Source organism: Cupressus sempervirens, chromosome 3 (genome assembly GCF_028749045.1).
Source record: "Cupressus sempervirens isolate cs-2001-9-10 chromosome 3, ASM2874904v1, whole genome shotgun sequence".
NCBI classification, from domain to species: Eukaryota; Viridiplantae; Streptophyta; class Pinopsida; order Cupressales; family Cupressaceae; genus Cupressus; species Cupressus sempervirens.
Window position 1 is genome coordinate 1,038,087,014 of NC_143120.1, and position 23,154 is coordinate 1,038,110,167.

Sequence of the window (23,154 nt, forward strand, 5' to 3'; positions counted from 1 at the left end):
TATCTTTTCTATCCATGCTCCTCTGACATTGCAACCTATATCATGTTGAGTCAATACACTCTTAACTGCTATGTCTGGGACAAAAAATATTGAACGTGAATGCAGGATATAGAACCAAAATTTTTAAGGGCTTTAACCACTGAAAAAGCATGTTTTTTGATCTGGGAATATTTGAGTTCATGATTCTTTAGGGGAATGCTCATGAAAGAAATGGGAGCTTGTATTCCTTCCTCATTTTCCTATACAAGGATAGCTGACAATGTATGTTCAGAAGCATAGCAATAAATAATAAAGTCTCTTTTATAACTTGGATGACACAATACAGGGGCATTGGCAATAGAAGTTTTTATATCTTAGAACACTTGTTTTCTCGCCTCATTCCATTTGAAGTTCGAATTTCCTTTCATCATATACACTATGTGTTTAGTGGTTTCCACAAAATTAGGTACAAATCTTCTAAGAAAATTCACTTGACCAAAGAAATATTTAACCCCTATTTTACTTGAGGGTAGGCTTAATCTCTGAATAGCTTTCACTCTTTCAGGGTCAATCTTAATACCTGCCTGAGAAACTATATGACCAAGGAGTTTTCCTTCTGTCACACAGAAAACTAACTTCTTAGGATTAAGAGATATCCTATGTTCTCTGCATCTCTGTAACACTTTCCTTAGATCTTCCATATGATCTTTCCTTTTCTTTGAAAACATAATGAGATCATCTAAATATATAACTATGATCTGATCTTTCATATCTGCAAAGGTTTTACTCATACAGCTTTGGAAAGTTGCTCTAGCATTGATCAACCCAAAAGGTATTTTGTGATATGTGAATGTACCCCAAGGAGTAGTAAACGTTGTTTTATGTTGATCTTTCTCTTCCACTTCAACCTGATTATAACCCGAAAAACCATCAAGCATAGACATCATTTCTGAGCTTGCTACCATTTGCAGCAAATAGTCCATATTAGGAAGAACAAAATTGTCTTTTAGAGACGCTTGGTTCAAATTGCAGAAATCAACACATATCCTTATCTCTCCATTCTTCTTCCTGATGGGCACTATATTAGCTATCCAAGTGGAGTGATGCATGGGATATATTATTCTTGCTTTCAACATTTTGTCTACCTCCCGAAAAATGGCATCTGCAACCTTGGGGTTACAATTCCTTTGTTTTTGTCTAAATGGGACTGCATCTGGCTTAAGTGGGATTTGATGTTTTACTTTCCCATCTCTATAACTCTTCAAGTCTTCATAACTCCATGCAAATACATCTTTGTATTCTTCAAATAGTTGCTTTGCAACTTCTCTTTCTTCAGGAGTACAACATTTTCCAAGATTAATCATTTTAGGATCATCAACTTCTCCAATGTTCACTCCTTCGTATTCACCTATAGTAGGTCATTTTTCTATTCTCTTTTGTTTTATATAAGCATCATGTCTATTGAAAAGTTTTTCCAAAGCCACAAAATATGGGGGAATGATATTACCTTTCAACTGAACTTCACCGTTTTGATGATGTTTCATATTTTCATGTTCAAAGCTGAGCTCGTCATTCTCAAGGAACAACTGAAAACTTTTATCATCACTGAAGACTTGCCATGATTCTGTGTTATCTGGGACAGCAGACCGATACACAATGTCAATTTGATACTTTTTGTCTTTGAAATCTGGATGAGGAAGTAATAGAGAAGCTGAGACCACTAATGAATCAGCTTTAGCATTCATTTCTCTTGGTACCGCTTCAATAGAAAAAGCCTCCAGACCTTAAATTCCATCCCATACTCTGTTTCTATAATTTTTCAGTTTGTGGTTTTTAACAGAGTATTATCTTTTTACCTATTTCACAATAAGCTCTGTATCACATCGAGCTTTTAAAATATTTACTCCTCTTTCCTTTTCTGACATGATTCCCGGAAGTAAGGCCTCATATTTTGCAGTGTTATTTGTATTCCCAAATTCTAATTTGAAAGCTAAAGGTTCAATTTCTCCTTCTAGGGATATCAATATTACACCTAGTCCAGATCCTACAAAAGCACAGCTTCCATCGAATTCTAGTGTCCAAATTCCTAACACATCTTTACTTTCATCAAAAACCTTAGCAATTTGCTCTTCATTTGTTTGTTCATCTAGGTCTCTTTTAGTAAAGAGCATGTAATTACCAAATTCAAGCTCTTGGTACAAAATCTGGGCTTTAGGATCATCTGAATTTAAAACTGTGAATTTAACCTTTTCTTCAAGTTCCAATTTGATTTTCTTGTTTCCAATGGGTATCACAGCTTGAGAACAATCTAGCTTTATTTCACCCCCTAAATCTCAACAAAAACTTCTACTCAATAATAGTCCATAACTAGCTGGGATGTCAGCTACCAGGATAGTCAACAAGAGCTTCTTCTCAGGATGTGCAGCTAAGGCTACTTGAGCATCTTTAATTTGCCCAACTAAGGGAACCTGTTTGGCATCCATGGAGTAACACCTACCATGTACTTTAGTGAGATTAATTCCTAAAGCTTTGGCTACAGACTGAGGCATAACGTTATCTGAGGCACCTGAATCTATTATGCAGTTACTTAACTTGCACCTATTGATATACAATGAGATATAAAAAGGTTCAGGTTTTTGTCCCGAAGATGTTGCTAAGATGGTAGAATCTTCCTAATTGAATAGGTCAGATGTTAAGGTCTCCTCTTCTTTCTCAACCATCACATTATGAATAAGATTTGGGACATCATTTTTACATCTATCTACTAGCTTTTTTAACTCAGCGGGGTGAGATTTCAAATAATCGATAGTAGAAATTTGAACCTTTGATTCTTCACAAAATTGAATAAAATCAAAAGATGTCTTATCTTTACCCATTAAAGCAAAGGACGTCCCTTGATCAGTATGTGCCTTGCTCGTAGAAGGATTGGAATTATCTTTGTGAGGGTGAGTAGAGGTCAGATTCTTCATCCTTTGCTCACGAGTCAGCACTGTGTATGAAGTCCCATCAATGGTTGCATAACACTCAGCCTTAGATTTAGAATCTGATTCATATTCTAAAAATAAATTTCCAGAGTCACCATTTGAGTATGGATCAGGCTCTGAACTAGGACTTGCACTATTCAATTCATTAGTGGATAACAATTGCATCATGCATGCAGTTTCTGGACAACTAGTACTATCATGGTCTGTAGTCAGATGAAAAACACACATATTTCCCTTTTTGGCTGTGGCCTCAATTTGTAACCTAGGTTGTGCACCTTGAAGCTGTGGGAATTTTCCATCATTGTTCCTTCCTGGTGGATTCTGATAATTCCTCTGATAAAACTAGTTAAACCCAGGCAATTGTCTCTTCATGGCTGTCAATTCGTTTGATAATGTTTGTATCATTTCCTCAGATGATGTAGTATTTCCAGAGCTTCCTTTCATTTGAATTTCTTGCTTCCATTTTCTCACAAAAATAATATCATCTTTGAATTATATGGCCTTCCTTTGTGCATCTACTAAATCTGTGGGATGAGCTCTCCTTAGATCATAATTGATATCCAGAGGCATAGCACTAATGAAGAAAGTCTTCAGGTTACCAGACGTGGGTCTATCAGGAGCAGGAATTCTACTATTAATCTTATTTTAAACTTAGCCATAAAATCCCTCATGCTTATAGCTAGTTGCTTCTTAATTGAAGTCAGTTGTATCAGTAAGGCATGTTCATCTTCTACAATTTTGAACCTTGCCTCAAATTTGGTTCTCATCGAGTCCAAGTCAGTTATGGAATCATTAGGTAAATGGTAGAACCAGTCTACTGCACTCTCTGTAAGGGTCTCCATGAATAATCTTACAACAACATCTTCATGTCCCACCCCTAATATATGGGTAGCTACAAAGAAGGCTTTAATGTGTTCATCTGTAGTAACTTTCTTGTCACCCGAGAATTTAGGAAAATTCTTCCTTGAACCCGATGGAAGTGGGTGATAAGCATTTAATGCTAATGGTCCTGTCGCTGTGGCCCATGGAGCAGCCATGATTTTTCTAGCAATGAATGAAAGAAAATTAACAACAGAGGGAGTGGTGATTCCGTGTAAGGCCAATACCTGATAGGTAGATTGAGAAGCACTAGTGTTCTAATTCTGAACAGGGGAAGGTGGTCTACTTTGACTCTTCTATTCACCTTTCCACTTTGGAACTTCTAGAATGGGAAAGCCAAGTTCTGTAAGCTTATCAAAAATGGGGTCTTGCCCACCTTGTTCCTCGGTACTTCTTAAGAACCTATCCAGGATGCTGGGTTTAGTTTATCTCTGAGCCTATTGTCTGAGTTGTCTTTCTGCTCTCCAGATCTCTTTCCTTTGAATAGCTTGTTCCAAGTCTTCAGCTCTTCTTTCTTCTTCCTCTAATACCTAGCTTGTGTTTTGATAGTGTTCAATATTTCTTTTGTGTCTCCAAACAAAAGTATTCAGGGATGAAATAATGTCCTCTTGGTAGTCTTGAAAACCAAGGTTAGGTTGGAGCACTGGAACTATGTTTTCGTAAGGTAGTACCATTTTTCCTCATGACATAGATTTTTCTGATCAAGCGACTATTTGTCTCCCTAGAAGAGTGACCAAAAATCTGTTGGTAAATAGATTGTTCTTCTTTTAATTCTTCTCTAAATTTTCCCAATTTGTTATAAAGAACAATTGTATGCAACAATTGGGAAATTGTTTCTAAGAATATGTAGTTTCCCTCTGAATTAAGGTACAACTCCCTGTATGGAAAATCTTCAGTGAATTATGTTTCAAATCTAATCCCTACTACAAATAAGTTCTTAACTAGAGAACAGTAGAGGAAAACTAAGTTCCACCCAGACAAGTCAAATCTCAAGTAGGATTTAGATGAAAAATGCTATTTTGTGATCTTCACACTCTTATGAACTTCTCAACAAAGCAATTATGAAAGATGCAAGTATGAAATGCAATGCAAGCTTAACTATGTAGATGAAACAACAAACAGAGACTCGTTGTGTTCAAACCCTCACAATCTTATGACTCCTGACACACAATAGAATACCACAATGATTAAGAAGGAATAGGATGGAATGCATACAAACGAAACACTTAACGGAAATATTTCCCACAACTAGTTTCAACTCTCTGATTGATTTACCAGTTCCATTAAAATGAAATAACAAAATGAAACTCTGTTCACTTAATTACTTCAACTTAACATTTAAGGAAATATAACATATAGAAGAAGAAAGCAGACAGTAAAGAAATGGCACAAAACTCAGTTAGCCTTATACATATAGAGATGAGAGATGACCGTTACAATAGGAATACCAATCGGTTAACCTTCTCAGAAGACAAATGACAAGATGTCAATTTGTCATTTACAAAATTTACAGAATAAAACAAAAGAAAATGTAAAAGAGACATTATTTTGACTTCTTCCCCTTTTCTATTTTCGCTCTATATGCCCTGGTAGCAACTATAATAGGAATTAGCTCATCGTTGCTAGACACGTGTACATTTGTGAATCTTAAGAGCCATTTTGAATTCTCTCAAGCTAATTCCTTTACATAATTCATCTGACTTTTTAATTCTTCAGCTGCCACATGTATGCATCCGCTCAATGTCTGTAAATCTATTATTCTATTTTGACTATTAGAAGCGATGCTTGACAGGTTACTCAAATATACAGAGAAGTTGTTTTTCATTACTTCTATTCCAACCAAAGCCTTTCCTTGACCACTAGTCTGCGGTTCAGAATACAGTCCTTTCATCAACTCAAAAGCTCTATCCTTAGTCTTCTTTACTTTATCTTTCGTTTCCTTAAGCCCCTTTTCTGCTTCTTGAATCATCTCCTATTTGAATTGCATACCTTGAAGCCATTCAAACAAGGGTTCATTACCTTTCTTCAGAATCTTCACCTCAACTACTTTTTTTGCCTTCATCTGAATAATCATCTTAAGAAGGGAAACACACTCTCCACATCTTCCTCTCTGTGTGGCCAGAGTACGTTGATTAGATGTGAGGTTATCTTTGTCAGTCTCTAGTTGAATGATAACATTTCCAATATGATCAATCAAGATAACTCCATCCGAATTGAGCTTGTCAATCCATTCCTTCCTGATCTAACCAAAATGTCGGTCCTTTTGCAGCTGGGAGATGAAGGCTTGTACTTCGTCTTCCATGGGGTTTTCAATAGTAGGTACACCAGTAATAGTTGCCAATGGGACAACTAACTACCTAATGAACCTCTTAAGCTCTTCTATCTCAGACTTCATTATGATCTTTGAAAACTTGAGATCCTCCAATTGATTTTCTATGATCTCATTACCTGGTCTCCATAGGCCCACCTTTGTATCGTGCCTGTCTTCTCCAAGATCAATAGAATGTAGAGTAAAATCTCAAGGAGTCAAGTCTTCAATTTTCCTTCCCTTACTAGGTTTGGCAATCTCCATGGTCAGATGTCCCATTTCTGGATCTTGTCCTAGAATTGACAAAGTTTTTTTCTTCTTGGCCTTCACCACGGCAGAACTAGAACGAATTGCTTGAGACACAATGTCCTTTGCAGGAACATGTTCATCCTTTCTTTTCCTTTTTCTTTACATTGAGTCTTCAAGCCAGGACTCTGTTCCAATTACCTTAGAAGCTGCTCCTAATGATTCGATGTTGAACATCTTCTTCTTCACTGGAGCCTTCACCATTGTTTCTATGGAGAAAGGATTCTTTGAATCTCTAGAAAGAAGTCTAGATGAGCTTGGAGCTTTTTCTTCCTCTTGTGTTCCTCCTTCAGCCTTGTCCAATTCAATGGATTCACTGCTACTAGAGTCTCCATCTCCAATCTCTACTACTTGAATTGGAGAACCAGGTGGCTACAAAATGGAAGCCTTCTCAAGTAGAATAGGACTATGATGAGGAGATGGAAGTGGTGTAGTATGAGGAGAAGGGACAGGTATATTCTATGGAGATGGAGATGGGGAAACGTATGAAATGAAGATTGGAGGAGCACCACTATCTTTTTCCTTATCAGTCTCTTTTTCTTCTACAGTAGACTAGGTCCCAATAACTGGTAGAGAGTCACCTTGAAATGTCAAAGATATGGGAATGTTCTTCTCAAATGGTTGATCTCCTCCTTCTGCAGGCATAGCTAGTCCTTGAGTGGTTGATATTGATACATTGGGTGTGGCACTATGAGAAGAATTGGGAGTGGCAGCAGCTGGAGATTGTTGAGAAGCTTTTCCCTTGCTTCGGCCCTTCTTGGCTGTCCACTCTACCCATTTTCTTGTTCTTTTGATGATCCTAGCCACCATAACATCGAGATCTTCATCTATATTAGTGTAGGGCTCTAAACTGACTGGGGTATTTCTCAACCTTGTTAAATATGTATTGCTATACATATTCTGGCCATCATCCTCTAGCCCTTCTACATCCAAATTGATACCATAAGTCTTTACTTGATCCACTGTGAATCTAGCAAAGGAACAATCTCTACTCTCTAGGTCATCTTTACAATTTGCCCAGTAGTCCTCTATGGTGGTGATATGTTTGATCGTGCTTCCAATCTGAAGCACATCTTGAGCATACCCATTCAAGTCAAAAATGGGTCTCAAAACTTCATACTCTTGTAATTTGAACCTTCCTTCAAACGCTTTCACCATGTTCTTAGAATCTGACCTAGATTCGCAACTGTAAGCTCCAACCTTTATAGGGAAATCATATCCCTTCTTTTGTAGTCCAACACTCAATGCGTTCACCTAGAGAGCCTGTCTCACGATCTCCATCAACACGATCATGTTATCTGGGTATCTGAGCATCTTCAAGGGAAACCCATCGAATGTTGCAAGATGCAAATAGGAGAAGGATGAGAATTGTATAAAGAAGCAACCAAACTGACTGATTACCACCATTGCTTCTGGGCTGAATCTTTGCTCCAGACACCCTTGGAGTTCCCTACAAATTCTCATAGTGAATGCATCATTAACTCTAATAAAATCTACATAGCTATTTTGTAGCTGCAAGCACGGATAAAATTCATAACTTTTAACATTTTCTAGTGCATCCTCAATTCTAGGAAGGCCTGGCCATAACTATAAGGAAGCCAGCATATATATCAGGAAGGAAGACATATAAAATGAATTATAAAACTTGCTTGCACTGAGAGCCCTAGATAATTTCTCACTGACCTCGAATGCCCAGTCAATATACTACGAATCCGAGAAAATAATTTGCACCAAGAAAAAATATTGCTCTACAAAATTAAAGGCATCTACCTCACCTTTGAGTCGATGCAAAAGAACCATAATATCCATAATCTCTGGCTTGAGATCAGTGCCAAATAGGGTTTTAGGGACCTTACTCTTCGCTCCCCTTGGTTTTTGGAACCAAGACTTCATGATTTCTTTCCTCCATACCATCTTTTTCAGAGAGAACTCTGATATAGCTCCTCCAACTGTTAATGTGGAGAACTCCTCATGTTCTGGGATTCGCAGATAGTTCACTACTGCTTGCCTATCAACTGAAATCAATACACTCTGATCAGGCAACAAAATCCGCTTAGTGTCTGGATTGTAATGATTGATACATTCTACAATCAACTCCTAAGCTTGAACTACCACAGGAAATCCAGCTGCCTCCACCAACCACTCTCGCGAAGCTTCTCAGTAATAGGATGAATTGGTTCAGTCCTTATCCTTCTTTGAAAATATAGAATATCATAAAAGTGGAGTGAAGTAGCTATGATGTTCTGCCATGTTGATCAGACTCCACCCAAATCATCAAATCCAAAGAAACAAGCCATTTAATCAAACAGATGTAGACTATGAAAGTTGAGAATGTAAATGATTGCAAGAAATAGCTTTGCAAGTACTATATTAGAAATGTTCAATTCAACCGCATAACGATTCAAAGCAAGAAAATGGTAATTTGAAAATTGGTTATACTGTTCTTTGTATAGAAACCTCAATTTACCCGTTAGGTTTTCAGGATCCATGCCACACAAGAGAAATAAATGATCAATCCATTAGACTAATGGTTATAATGGGTTCCTTAATGTCTTTTCACTTTTCTATTGGCTTAACAGTAACTTCCTTTATTACTGACTCACTTTTCCATTTTAACCCTATTTCGAAAAAACCAAAACGGAGTACTCTGTTGGTGGAAATCCGCTCAGCTCGATTCTGCATTTAGAATCCTTTTCAGATGTGACTATTCACTTCCCTTGTATCCTTTAGGCTTCTTGTGATTAATTTGTTACAGAACCAAGCCTGCAAGATTAATTTTTTGGACAATGTGGAAAATCGCCTCTGAAGGTAGAAACTCCGCAAAGGAGAAGGCAATTTCCAATTTTTCACGAAGCCTCCGTTTAGTCTCTTTTGTTTTAACTATTTTTCTTTAAGCCTTCAAAAAATAGAGAAATGTACTTTGCCAATGGAAGTGGGGCCCACTGACTTCCTTTACTTTCTAAATAGTTATGCCTGTTCAGAAAATTGACTTCTTAGTGCGAAAGCTTGTAAAAGGAGAAGCTATTTTTCAATTTTCTGCAAATATTCCTTTTACTCATCTCAATAGGTTTTAAATCATTCTCGTCATTGAAACATCTTGAAATTTAGATGATCTTATGCAAAACATAACTCTTCTTTCTGAATTCATCCTGTAGACTGCATTTACATTTCTGGCGGAGTTTCACCTTCTGACTATGAAAGTCCGCAGGAGGAGAAGTTAGTTCTGAGTTTTCTGCCAATGTCTTTTTTGATCACTTTGGCAATTTTTGAATGATTCCCGTGCTAGAATATGATGATAATCAACTGACTTGTCCATAACTTCACTCACCTTTCTATTTTGAAATCTGCAAATCATATTTAAAACTCATTGCGGAATTTCACCTTCAAGGTGCGAGAGTCCGCAAAAGGAGAAGGCAAAACTGAAATTTTTGCCCCTTCATCTTTCTTCATATTCAGTCCGAATGATCTACAAGTAAATTCATCTGAGATAGTATCCTTTGAGAATCTCCATCGAGTAAGGATCTAGACTACCCAAATGAACTATGACCATGAGGAAAACCCACCCAGCTATACAATGTGAGAGAAGGGGGAAGGATGGAAACCCGATGGAGAAAATCATCACCTAAAGAGGGAAGACTTATTGACTTGACAGGACCAAATATGACGGAACTTCTACTTTGCAAAATTACTATGGGATTAAAAGTGGGGCAACAAATATCTCCACAAGAACCTATTTCACATTAGCACTATAACAACCCTAACCCTAAGCCATTTTATACAAGTATTAAACTACTTTAGGGTTACTACATGTCATCCATTAATTAGCCATTACTTTAGTAGCAAATCTATGGATGTTGAATCTACAAATAGTACCCAAAAAAAAATTGGGGTAAGAGCCCCAAATAATTTATGAAGTATGTACAATACTTTCCTGATCAGTTACCACAAACTAACAATCTCCCCCTTGGGGACTGATCAAGCTCCACACTAAACAACAATCTCCCACCTGGAGACTGATCCTATAGTGATGTCACTACTCCATGAGGCTTTCACTAGATCAAACCACCCTGGACTCTATTGTTCTATTATTCATGTTCAGTCTAGAAGACCAACCAAAGTTGAAGAGGAGTTTAGCTTCTCCCTTGTTACTACCTTTGTCAACATATCTATTGGATTTTCATTTGTATGTATCTTCCCCAACTTTAATTGTCCATCCTCCAAAATTGACTAAATGAAATGGTGCTATAACTATATGTGTTTGGTCTTTTAATGCAGAGCTGAATTCTTTGCAAGATGAATGGTGCTCTAACTATCTGTGAACAAATAATTATCCTTCTAAGGATGTCCCAATTCTTCCAAGAAGAACTGAAGCCATATCATCTCCTTGGTTGCTTCTATAGTAGCTACATACTCTGCCTCTGTAGTGGATAAAGCATTAACCTTTTGTAACCTAGAAACCCAACTCATGGCTACCCCACCAATAGTAAAGGCATACTTGTAGTACTCTGCCTGGTATTAATATCCCCTGCCAAATCTGAGTCAACATAGCCTTGTAAATATATAGTAGAGCCCCAAAAGTGTAAACACTTATTGGATGTTCCTGTCAAATATTTGAGAATCCAGTTGACTGCATTCCAATGCTCAATTCCTGGATGATCATATGCCTACTAACAATACCCACTGCATGTGCAATATCTTGCCTAGTACATACCATAGCATACATCAAGCTTCCTATAGCTGAAGCATAGGGTAACTTGGGCATCTTATCCTCCTCTTCTTGTGTCTTAGGACACATCTCCTTAGTCAACTTCAAATGACCAGGTAAAGGTGCACTGACAGCATTAGCATTCTCCATAGAGAAATGTTGCAACACCTTCTCAACATAATCAACCTAAGATAGCATCAATGTTCTATTCTTCCTATATCTACAAATCTTCATACCAAGGATTTGTTTTGCTGCCCCCAAATCCTTCATAGAAAATGCATGTGCTAATTGGCATTTCAGCCCCTTAATGTGATCTATGTTAGACCCAAATACAAGCATATCATCGACATATAAACATAAAATAATGTAGCTATCATCATCCAACCTCTTAAAGTAGACACAATGATCTAAATGACACCTATTGTAACCATGCTTATGCATAAAACTATCAAATTTAAGGTACTATTGCTGAGGTGCTTGCTTCAAGCCATATAAACTTTTCTTTAATTTGCACACTAAGTTCTCCTTACTTTTGACTGAAAATCCCTTTGGCTGAGCCATATATATCTCTTCATCCAAATCACCATGAAGAAAGGTTTTTTTAACATAAAACTACTCTAAATACAAATGTTCAATAGCCACAAGACTTAAAATAGTACATATAGAAGTCATCTTAACAATAGGAGAAAATATCTCATCAAAATCAATTCTTTTTTCTATGCAAATCCTTTTACAACTAACCTAGCTTTAAATATTTTCTTACCTCCTTCCTCTTCTTTCAACCTATAAGCCCACTTATTCTGTAAAGCCTTTTTACTTGTAGGCAACTTGCATAAATCTCATGTCTTATTCTTCAGCAAAAAGTCCATTTCATCTTTCATTGCAGACTCCCACTGAATCTTAATATCCAGCTACATAGCTTCATCATAACTTTCAAGTTCACCAACATCAGTAAGTAAAATAGAATACAAAGAGGCAGAAAATATTTGTGGAGGTCTAATTTGCCTTGTTGATTGTCTAATATCCACTAGTGTGTGTGGTATTTTTTGTTGCAGTTGTTGCACATCATGAGGAATGGCTGGAACATTAGATGATCATTTTCTTCTTCTCATGTTGTTGCAACAGATCTTTGTATAATACTTTCTCATTGAATATGACATCCTTGCTTCTTACAATTTCCTAATTTTCAAAATCCCAAAGCCTATAACCAAATTCATTAATCCCATATCCAACAAATACACATTTCTTTGACTTAGCTTCTAGCTTGGTTCTATTTTCAGAATCTATGTGAGCAAATACTTCACAACTAAAGGTTTTGAGAAAAAAAACTCACCTTCTTACCAGTCCATGCCTCCTCTAGAATACCATAGCCCAAAGGAGTAGAGGGACATTTATTAATAAAATATACAATAGTATTAATAGCCTTTTCCCACATGTGTAAGGGCAACCCAACATACAACTTCATGCTCCTTGCACGCTCCATTATAGTCATGTCCATATGTTCAGCCACTCCATTTTCCTGTGCAGTCTTTGGAATAGTTTTTTGTCTATGAATACCATTAGTGGAGCAATAATATTCAAATTCATGACTGCAATACTCACCACCATTATTAGATCTGAGACATTTTAATTTCTTACCAGTCTCATTTTCAACCAAGCATTTCCATTTCTTAAAAGTTGAAATACACCATATTTTTGTCTAAGGAAATAAATCCATACTTTTCTAGTTGCATCATCAATAAATGTAACATAATAATGAGAGCTTCCAAGGGAAGATACCTAAGCTAGTCCCCATACATCGGTATGCACAAGCTCTAATTTCTCATTTTTGTTTTACTTCCCAGTCTTCACGAAACTCACTCTCTTTTGTTTTCCATACATGCAACTTGCATAGAAATCTATATTAACACATTTCAGACTTGGTAAAACTTTCTTTGAATGAATTACTTTCATACATTTCTCACTCATGTGCCCAAGTCTGTTGTGCCACAGTGCTGTATCAAAATCTATAGCAACTATTTGTTCTCCTTGCCCAACTACAACAATTGTTCCTGAACATTCTTTTTTCCCTAAAATAATTAAAGTAGGAGGAACAATATGACTTGTACAAAGATATAAGGTTCTTAATTTCACACCTTTTTCTACTACAAGGGAACCTTTTGAAACCTTCCAATTTTTATCATTAAAAGTAACTACACAACCCTCATCACCGAGTTGCCCTGCTAAAATTAAATTCCTACTCAGCCTTGGAACATGTCTTACCTCATGTAGTAGCCAATGATTCTCATTTGGCAACTTAATCTTAATTTTTCCCTTTCAAATAGTCTAATAGGGTTCATTATCCCCAAAGTAAACAAGTCCAAAATCTACTTGGACATAATCAATGAAATAACCTCTATGAGGTGTAGCATGAAATGAAGCACCAGAATCTAAAACCCATTAATCATCGACACTTTATAAAGACAGAAGCAAAGCATCCTCTTCGGATTTTTTACTCACCACATTGGCTTCCTTGTCTCCATCTAATTTATCTCCTTCATTTTTCTTTTGATTCTAGCAATCTTATTTTTGTGCCTTGGTTTCCCATAGTACTAGTAGTCATTTGGTCCTCTCAATTGAGACCTCCTCCCTTTTGACTTTCTTCTTGATTTCCCATGATTTTTGGAATTACTTCCTCTCTCAGTCATTCTACCCCTACTTTTTGCATTCAAAGAACTTCCTAATGTAGATCCACCTGAGGTTTTCCTATGAGTTTCTTCACTTAAAACAACACCGATCACATCTTCACATTTTAGGGTACTAGATCCAGGAATAGAATTACTCACAGCCATTACCAAGCCATTCCATCTTTTAGGAAAAGAACATAAAATCAAGAGAGCCCTAATTTCTTCATCAAAATTGATATCCATAGAAGATAACTGACTAGTAATAGTATTAAACTCATTTAAATGATTTGCAATAGATCCACCTTCTACCATTTTCATATTAAATAAATGCTTCATGAGAAATACCTTGTTTGAAGTAGAAGGCTTTTCATACAATTTCGATAGGATTTGCATCAATTCTTCTGTCATCTTCACTTTTGTAATCTTAAATGCCACTAATAATGCCATGCATAATTGGATGCTTCCAAGTGTGTTTCTATCTAAAAGAGCCCACTTGTAATTTGACATAGATCCCTAATTCTTGGCTTTGCCTTCCAATGGCTTCCATAAATATTTTTGATAAAGATAGTCTTCCATTTGCATCTTCCATAACTAGAAGTTATGTCTATTAAACCTGTCAACCCTCAACTTACCCTCATCTACCATCACTCCCACTTGACCATGAGACTCCCACTCAACCATGAGAATTTCTTGCAGAGGATAACTGAAAAGAAACCTCGCTCTAATACCACTTGTTAGGATTAAACTATGAAAAAAAAAATAACAATTACATACAAATATAACCAATAATAGAAAATAATAGATCACATAGAGAAAAACACAAGACACCAGAATTTAACATGGTTCACCCAATCCCTAGGCTATGTCCACCAAATAGCAATTCCAATATTATTACAATCCACTGATTACAACCTAATTACAATTCCTAATCCCTTATAGCTCAATACTGCCACAAGAGCCTCTTTCGCATCACCACTATAAAACAACCCTAAACCTAAGCCCTTTTATACAATTATTAAACTGCTTTAGGGTTACTACATTTCATCCATAAATTAGCCATTACTTTAGTGGAAAATCTACAAATGGAAAATCTATGAATAGCACCCCAAAAAAAAGTTCAGAGCCCCAAATAATTTATGAAGTATGTACAGTACTTTCCTGACCAGTCACCATAAACTAACAAACCTGTTGCCCCTAGTGAGCAATGCATAACCATAACTCAAAAATTGATAGAGATGTGCTAAAGAACCATGAAAATAGATAATATCACAAAATGACACGTGTAATTAGGTTAAACCATTCAAATGATAACAAGATATTGAAGATCAAGGCACACTTAGGAAGGCTATTGCTGACACATAAAGATAAAATCAATAAAAAGACCTTATGACCAAGTAGTCATTTAGTTCACAGTGCTTGCCATGAACTTTATTCTGATAGTGAAAGTTGTTAAGCCTATGTAGGAAGGATTCATCCTATAAGGCAAAAATTGATTGTTTGATCAAATTATATTGAAATTTTTGTGATTTTCGCTGGCAATTATGTGAAAGGAAAAAGGTTCTCAAATCATTGAGTCTTAGTGTGAATTTGTGTAAGTTTATTTGCAATCACTATTTGATAAGCCCAGTTTGATGGGATGAAGCTCGGTGTTATGAGATTAGATGATGAACAGAAGAATTTGGATAAGATATGATGAGATGATGGATGAATTGAATTAGAATAGAAGTGGAATAATGTTGATGAGAAGAAAAAGTAGACTTTGATAAGATATAAAGTGATTTGTAGGAAATGATTGGAAGAATGGAATTTGATTAGATTAGAGGGGAAATGAATCGATTGAATTGATGAAAATGACTAGATTGGGACCAGTGAAAAGGTAGATCCAACGAATGGTAAATGGATAAAAAGGGTGGGGATATCTAAATGGAGGAATAATATGAGGGACCACAGGATCTAGAATAGGACAATGGGGAGTTAAGAACCATGTTCTAAAGGAGTAACCAACAATGCCCCATACCAAGGATATGAAAATGGAAGGAAATGTGGTGGGAAAGTATGTGTGAACATGGAAAGATGGTGTGAAGGCTATTGTATGGAGGAAGGGAAGGCATGTATTCTTCCAAAGAATGTATGAGCATTTTGATATTGTGCCTCTAGTATTGATCAAGACTATGGGCATGAAAGTGGAATGATTAAGGGATATGGGAGGGAGGGCATGAAAAAGTGATTATGATATGAAGAGTATGGATGAAATGTGGGATATGAAGAGGATGAAATGGATGCGATAACCAAGACCAAGGACATATGAAAGCAGGATGGAAATATGTAGGTGTATGAATGGAGGATAGCGGAAAGGAAAATGCCAAGGACTATGGGATACAAGATATCGATAAGATGTCAAGATCAAATATATGAAAGGATTATGGGAATATGTAGGATAGAATGTCAAGATCAAATATATGAAAGGATTATGGGAGTATATAAGATAATGTATGGATAATGTGCAAGGGATATGTCAAGTGAGCATATGGATGGATGGAAAGAAATGATAGTCAAGATCAAAGATGGAAAAGGATGATGAATAGTAGATGGAAGTATGGAAGATATGTATGCAAGTATGGTATGGCTAGAGCTTGCCCCCAATGTAGAGTGCAAGTGGAAGAGGAAAAGTGAATGGATGGATAAGTGGAATTGGAAGATAATGGATAAATGATAGGAAAATAAAGGGAGGACTCAAGCGTCAAGATATATGGATGGGATCCCTTGATCTTTTTTTCTTTTTTTCTTTGTTATTTTCAAGGAATTTTTTTAGTTTTCTCATAGATGTTGGTAGGATAGTGAAAAGAAGGGTGAAATGGATTGGGAAATGGAGGTTAAGGACTTATGAAAAGGTTTAGATTAAGGGGGTGGAGTGGTTGGGAGGAAGACATTGGTGATGGATGCTAGGTTGGAAGAATTGTGAATGAGTGGATGAAGGAGGAAATTTTGGAGGATATGTAGGAGAAAGTTTGAATTTTGGGATATAGGGACCCAAAATGGATGAAAGACATGATGGATTTAGGATGGTGGATTTGGGTATATAAGGACCGAAAATGGATTTGGAAAATGGAAGATTGGAAGATTTATGAATGAGGGAAGCCTTTGGATTAGCAAAATTGGATGTCCTTTTGAAGTTTTCTTTGAGATTCATTAACTCATTAAGTAGCTTTGGAATCCACAAAATTTTTACTTTTTTCATTTTTAGCTTTTGTGGCCTTATAGTTTTGTTTTGGATCATATTTTTCTTTTCTTGAATATGTCTTTTAGAGGGGACATGTTGATCCTTGGATTTTTGTGGATATTTGTCTTGATTCACTTTATCTTTGGCATCAAATTTGCTTCCATTGGCCATGGTAGGGGTGTATGAGGATAAATGGTATGGAGAGCTTATGGACATTGAACATTGGAAGGAATTCAAGGATGTGTACCTTTGTTGATATTTATTAGGAGCATGGGGGGATGAAGTGGAAAACATGGATATGGTGGATGGATGTATGTAAGGACCCAAAATGGATGGAAGGAATGAAGGGTTTGGCTTTGGAACATAAGGACCCAAAATGAATGGAAATAAGGAAGGAAGTAGATTATGGATATAAGGTCCCAAAATGGACTTGGAATATGGATGATGGGAACATTTGGGTTTGGATGGAGGAATTTCAGATTTGGAAAGAGTTGAAGGCGTACTGACATCTTGAGACATTATTTTTTCAATGGGATATTCATTATTTTCAATATAAGATGCGAGTCCATGCATATGGGGTTCATGAGTGGATTGGATAGGTGTGGTGAGATCTTGTGGAGGATGAGGATTATGAGGGCGATTATTAGGGATAATAGGATCGTGAAATGGATTTGAATCATGAAATAAGGATGAAGGGGTACTTTGATCTTGACTTAAAAAAGGATCATGTAGTGGAATGGAAGGAATGATTGGATCATATAACAGAATAGAATCATATAATGGAGTGGATGAAATGGAACCATGAGATGGATTGGAATCAGTAACGTGTGTGGTACATGGAATGTCTTGATCTTGATTAGGAAGGGAAGCATGAGATGGAATAAGAGGGATAAATGGATCTTGAGGGAGAAGGGAATAATGGGATAGAGAAATGCTCAGATGTAGAGGAGAAGAGGAATCTATAATGACATGCTTTGGAAAAAGTTCTTGATATGGCATTAGATGTATGACTTTGGGTGATTGGATCACTTTATTTTTAGTTTTGTATTTAGACAAGGTTCTTAGTGAGATAAACCTATTACAAAGTGGGAATGATGTTAATTTTGGAGGATTAGGATTGTGTGGAGGTTGAGGCATGGGTATGGGATTGGGATGATGATTTTGGACATTAAGCTAGAAGTATGGGGAACTACACGGAAGATTTGGATTGGATGGGACATGAGGATTATGGTCTTCAAAACATGGGGGAAGAGGACATATGTCATGAAAGATGGAATTTTCATTTTGATTTTCTTGGCTCAAGATGGAATTCTTCAGTTCCTCAATTTCTTTGGGAATGACATTTCTATTTGAGGAATTATGTGGGCTATGAATAGAATCATATGTGGATGAAGGATAATAAGGTGGATTTCCCTTGTCAAAGGTAGAGGAAGAATAGAAAATGTGAGATGGATTAGAATTGGATATGAAGTTTTGAGGAGTGATTTGATATGTAGGTTGAATGGGAGGTATAACTCCATATTTCCTTTGAAGATCTTTAACCATTTGATTAAGACAATTTGTATCCATGGAACTTAGATGAAGAGTGATGAAAGATTTGATGATGGATGAAATATGACCTTAGGACTAGGAGAAATTATGGACTTTGTTTTAATTTTATTTGGATTGGATTTGACTTGATTTGATATTGATGAAGGTTTGAGATAACCTTGATAAGATTTGGGTCATTCAAGATAACTAGGATTAAGTTCCAAGGATTATGATGGTTCTCCTAAGTCCATAGTAGAAGATTTTATGAAAAATTGAACTAGAAGAAGATTTGAATGGATAAAATTAGAAGGATTGATTTTGGATGAAAATGGATTAAATTAAGAATTGATTAGAAATGAAGGAGTTTGACAAGGGATTGGATTGGAAGGGTGATGATTTAAGGATGTAATTAAGGGTGAATGATGAGATTGGTTGAGAAAATTGGATCTTGATGTGGCTTATGACTTATGACTGGAATGAAGATTAGGAATTTGATTGAATGAATAGGAAGATGAGGAAATGATTTGGACGAATACAGATAATTAAGACTTTGAGGAATTATTTGAATGATTATGACAAGATATGCATGATGGTGATGAATTTGATGGATAGAAGAAGTGATGTGGAATTGATGTGGACATCTTGACTAAGAGGACTTAAAACAAGACTTGTTTTTTTTTTTTTTTAAGATTTATTTTATTTATTTATTTTTGAACTTTTATGATTTTTTTTGGATTTTTTGAAACATAGCATGCAAAGAATACAATGAAATATATACAAGAAAATTTTAGATAGTGTGTGTCCCCTTCAAATGGGGAGGTTTTTGAACATTCAAGCACATAGAACACACCAACAATCCTATAAGGCTTTGACTAGGATATACAAGCTTAGCTAGGGCTGTCCTCGATATACACAAGGTACGTGAGGCCCAAATCTATAGATGAAAGAAAATGATGTCACACAGCCAAGAGGAGATGGTAACCCAAATCTCCACCTTCACTTCCCAAAGGTATAAAGTTCTTTGGGGCTTAGCCAAGAGTGACAAGATTATGCTTCCAGGAGAGGTGTCTTTCGATTCACCTCCCAATATTTATACTCCACTAGAACACTAGAGTTGAGGTCATCCCAAGGGGTGATGAAATCCCCAAGTAGGCCTCCTAAAAAGTGTAAAACAAGGCCACTTATTTCTTGTGCACTCAAGATCACACAAAGGCATGAGAGGAGTGAATACGTAAGTGGTCTTGGGTTCAAAAGACACTTGTTCTTGCCCAATGGAGCTTTAGGTTTTGTAATCTACTCTTAAAGACACTCATATTTAAATATGCATTGTTCTTTCCAACTTGAAAACATTGTCAACATAAATAAAAAGTGCAGATTCATCAACAAAAAACAAATCACTCATGAACATAAGCAAATTTTTGAAAATGAAACCAATTTCTTTAAGGCATTCAAGATTGAGTGAGTTCATTTTAAGCACCAAATACAAATGTTTCATAGCAAGCTTCATTAACCTTAGGAATTCAAGAGTGTTTTTTCTATCCTAAACATTCATTCCTTTACATGTCAATTTCTTTAAGGAATTCAAGAATGTGTTTGTTATCCTAAACATTCATTCCAATAAAGCATGTCAATTTCCTTAAGACATTCAAGAGTGTGTTTGTTATCCTAAACATTCATTCCAATGAAAAAATGTCAATTTCCTTGAGGCATTCAAGATTGAGTTTGACTATCTTCAACATGCATTCCAATGAAAAGCTTGTTCATTCCTTAATGGCATTCAAGAGTGTGTTTGCTATCTAAATATACATTATAATGAAATGTGAGTAAATTTCCCTTAAGACATTCAAGATTGGATGTAATGTTTGACCTTAGAGCATTCAAGAGTGTGTTTTGATTTTAGATATTAACTTGCAACATACATTCAAAGACAAGTGGTTATTGCATTTAAGTTCATTGACCCTTTAATCCTACAAGTGATAAAATTTACTAAAAATTTCCTAAGTGCTAAAAATCACTATAAATTTTTTTAATCCTCTAAGGTCTATTTCCTGCAATACAAAATTGTTAGAAATCCCTTCAAAGAAACTAGTCAATGAATTAAGTGTTTAAAATTTAATAAATCTGCCAAAAATCGGAGACAACAAATGATAGGTGCAAATAATACAACTGCACAGATGTTAAAACACACAGATGACAGAAAGCACAAATGCTAAAATTTGTAGATGACAAAGTACAAGGGTGTATAGTTTGTAGGAACATAGTAACTTTGTCATACGCAGATGATAGAATAGGTTTGCAGATGCTAAAACTCATAGATGGCAAAAGTCTTCAGCACACAATGCAAATGATGAAACAAGAGTCCCAGATGACAAAAATATGGGTCATAGATGACAGAACTATGGGTCCAAGATGACAAAGTATACCACACAGATGATGATTGGGTTTTACAGTGAGTTTGGAATCCACCCACAATGCAGACAATAGAGTATACAATGCAGAAAACAATCAAGTTTTTACAACAAATTTTAAATCCACCCACCACACAGATGATAGGGGAAATAGTGCAGATGCCAAAACTAGACTTTAATGCAGAATAGGTGGGTTCAAAGCAGTAAGGTGGAGATGCCAATCTATGTAGATGCTAGTCTGCACAGATGCTAATCTATGGAGATAACAGAATGCAAATAACACTACGTCTAGCATAGATGACAGTGTGCAAATTTTGGTGACAAGTTACAATTTTTTTGATGAATTTTTTAAAGGAAAATAGGGACATGGCTCCCACCAGGCATGCCAAAATGTATGCAAGAAAACTTAACCTATTAGGAACAAGAGTAAATGAGAACACATTAGTTGTAATAAATACATCAAGTATTCAAAATAAAACAAACACAACTAATGCTATGCTTGAGCTTTGCAACTCAAATCAACTAAAAGTGAATTCCTCATGCAACCTCAAATAGCTCAATAAAGGCACCCATGAGAGGCCCTGTTAGTGTATTTTAGATTGGAGGGATGTTGTGTGCTCTCCCAAAACACAAATATGGAATTCCTTGATAAAAATGCAACATGAAATGATATGATCCTAAGACTAAATGAGTGGAGAAACCTTCAAGAAATGGCTATGAGTGAGCCAATCATCAAAGGATTCTAGAATGTGAGATGGAGAATACAAAGAACTAAACTAACAAAGATAATCCAACATGAAATGAAAGCATAAGTGCAAGAAATCTAACATCTACCAAAGATTAGTAGAAAATATGCAAATCACAATTAAAAGCTTTAACAACAAACTAACATGATAACAATGCAAATGAGGGGATGAAAAATGCTTGAGACAAGGGATCTATCTATAGGCTTGAGAGACACCTTAATGAGGTGGTATCTATGTGGCATCCACATAGATTCCATAAGGGAAACATGGAGACAAGTCATGCATAGGTCAACATTCAAAGTTTGCTCACACATGTCTGAGAAAACTTGAAGGAAAGAGTGGGAGACAAAGGTGTAAGAAGTGTGGAAGGTGTCAGAGGTGTGAGAAGTGTGAAGGGTGTGAGAGGTGTGAAAAGTGTGAAGGGTTCCTTACACATTTGTGAGCACACACTTAGGAGCTAAGAGGGGTTTAGCAAGGTGTTTAAGATAAATAAGTGGGATTAAGTAGTGGATAGGCTTAGAATGATGAAAGTGATGGGTGTAGACTATGTTTTAGGATAAGTTTAAGACTAAATTAAATAGGATTTAATTTAAATATAGGTTTAGAGAATTCAATGGAATAGAGGGAATTAAATAAATAAAATTTATTTGAAAGGGTATTTATGAAGCACTATGCATTAAATAAATTTAATACATTAGAGGAGGTATTTAAATTAAATTTAAATACATTAGGAAAGTGGACCTATTTAATTAAATAAGTAGATGAATATGAAAAATATAATTAATTAGTAAATAATTAATTATAATGTCAAGGGAAATATTAAATAAATTAATATAGTGTTTAGGACAATTTTAAGTGGACAAAATAACTACAATTGCAAAATTTGAAAGATCTAAGTTACATACTTGGAAAATTAAAATTTTGTGGCTTTTAATTGAAAAAGATTTATGGGACATTGTGTTAGAGTAGGGTTGCCATTGCACCAAAAGACTGATCTATTAATGCCTGATACAACCACTCAACCTATAGTACACAAGAGGTAGTTAAGCCTTTGTCATGAATCCCAAGGGGAGAACTGAACAAATTTCCAACAATCTCTCCCTCAACTTTGCTCAAGGGTCTAAGGATTTGAACTTGTGACCAAGCTCTGATACCACAAAAAATTGCTATATTGACATCAATGACAAAAATAGTCATGAATGTAACATATCATGATGATGATGATTGTTTCCCCACCTTTCATCCTATACCTATCTTGCAAAAGTGGAAATTTAACTTGTATCATGTTTAGTCTAGTCGAGTCAGTTGGTCCTTTCCTCCTTAAGTGATAATTATCTCCATCGAGTTTCCATCTCCTCCCTTCTCCCGCATTACATAATCGAGTGGGTTTCCTTATCATCATGAGTCTTGTGGGTAGATTAGA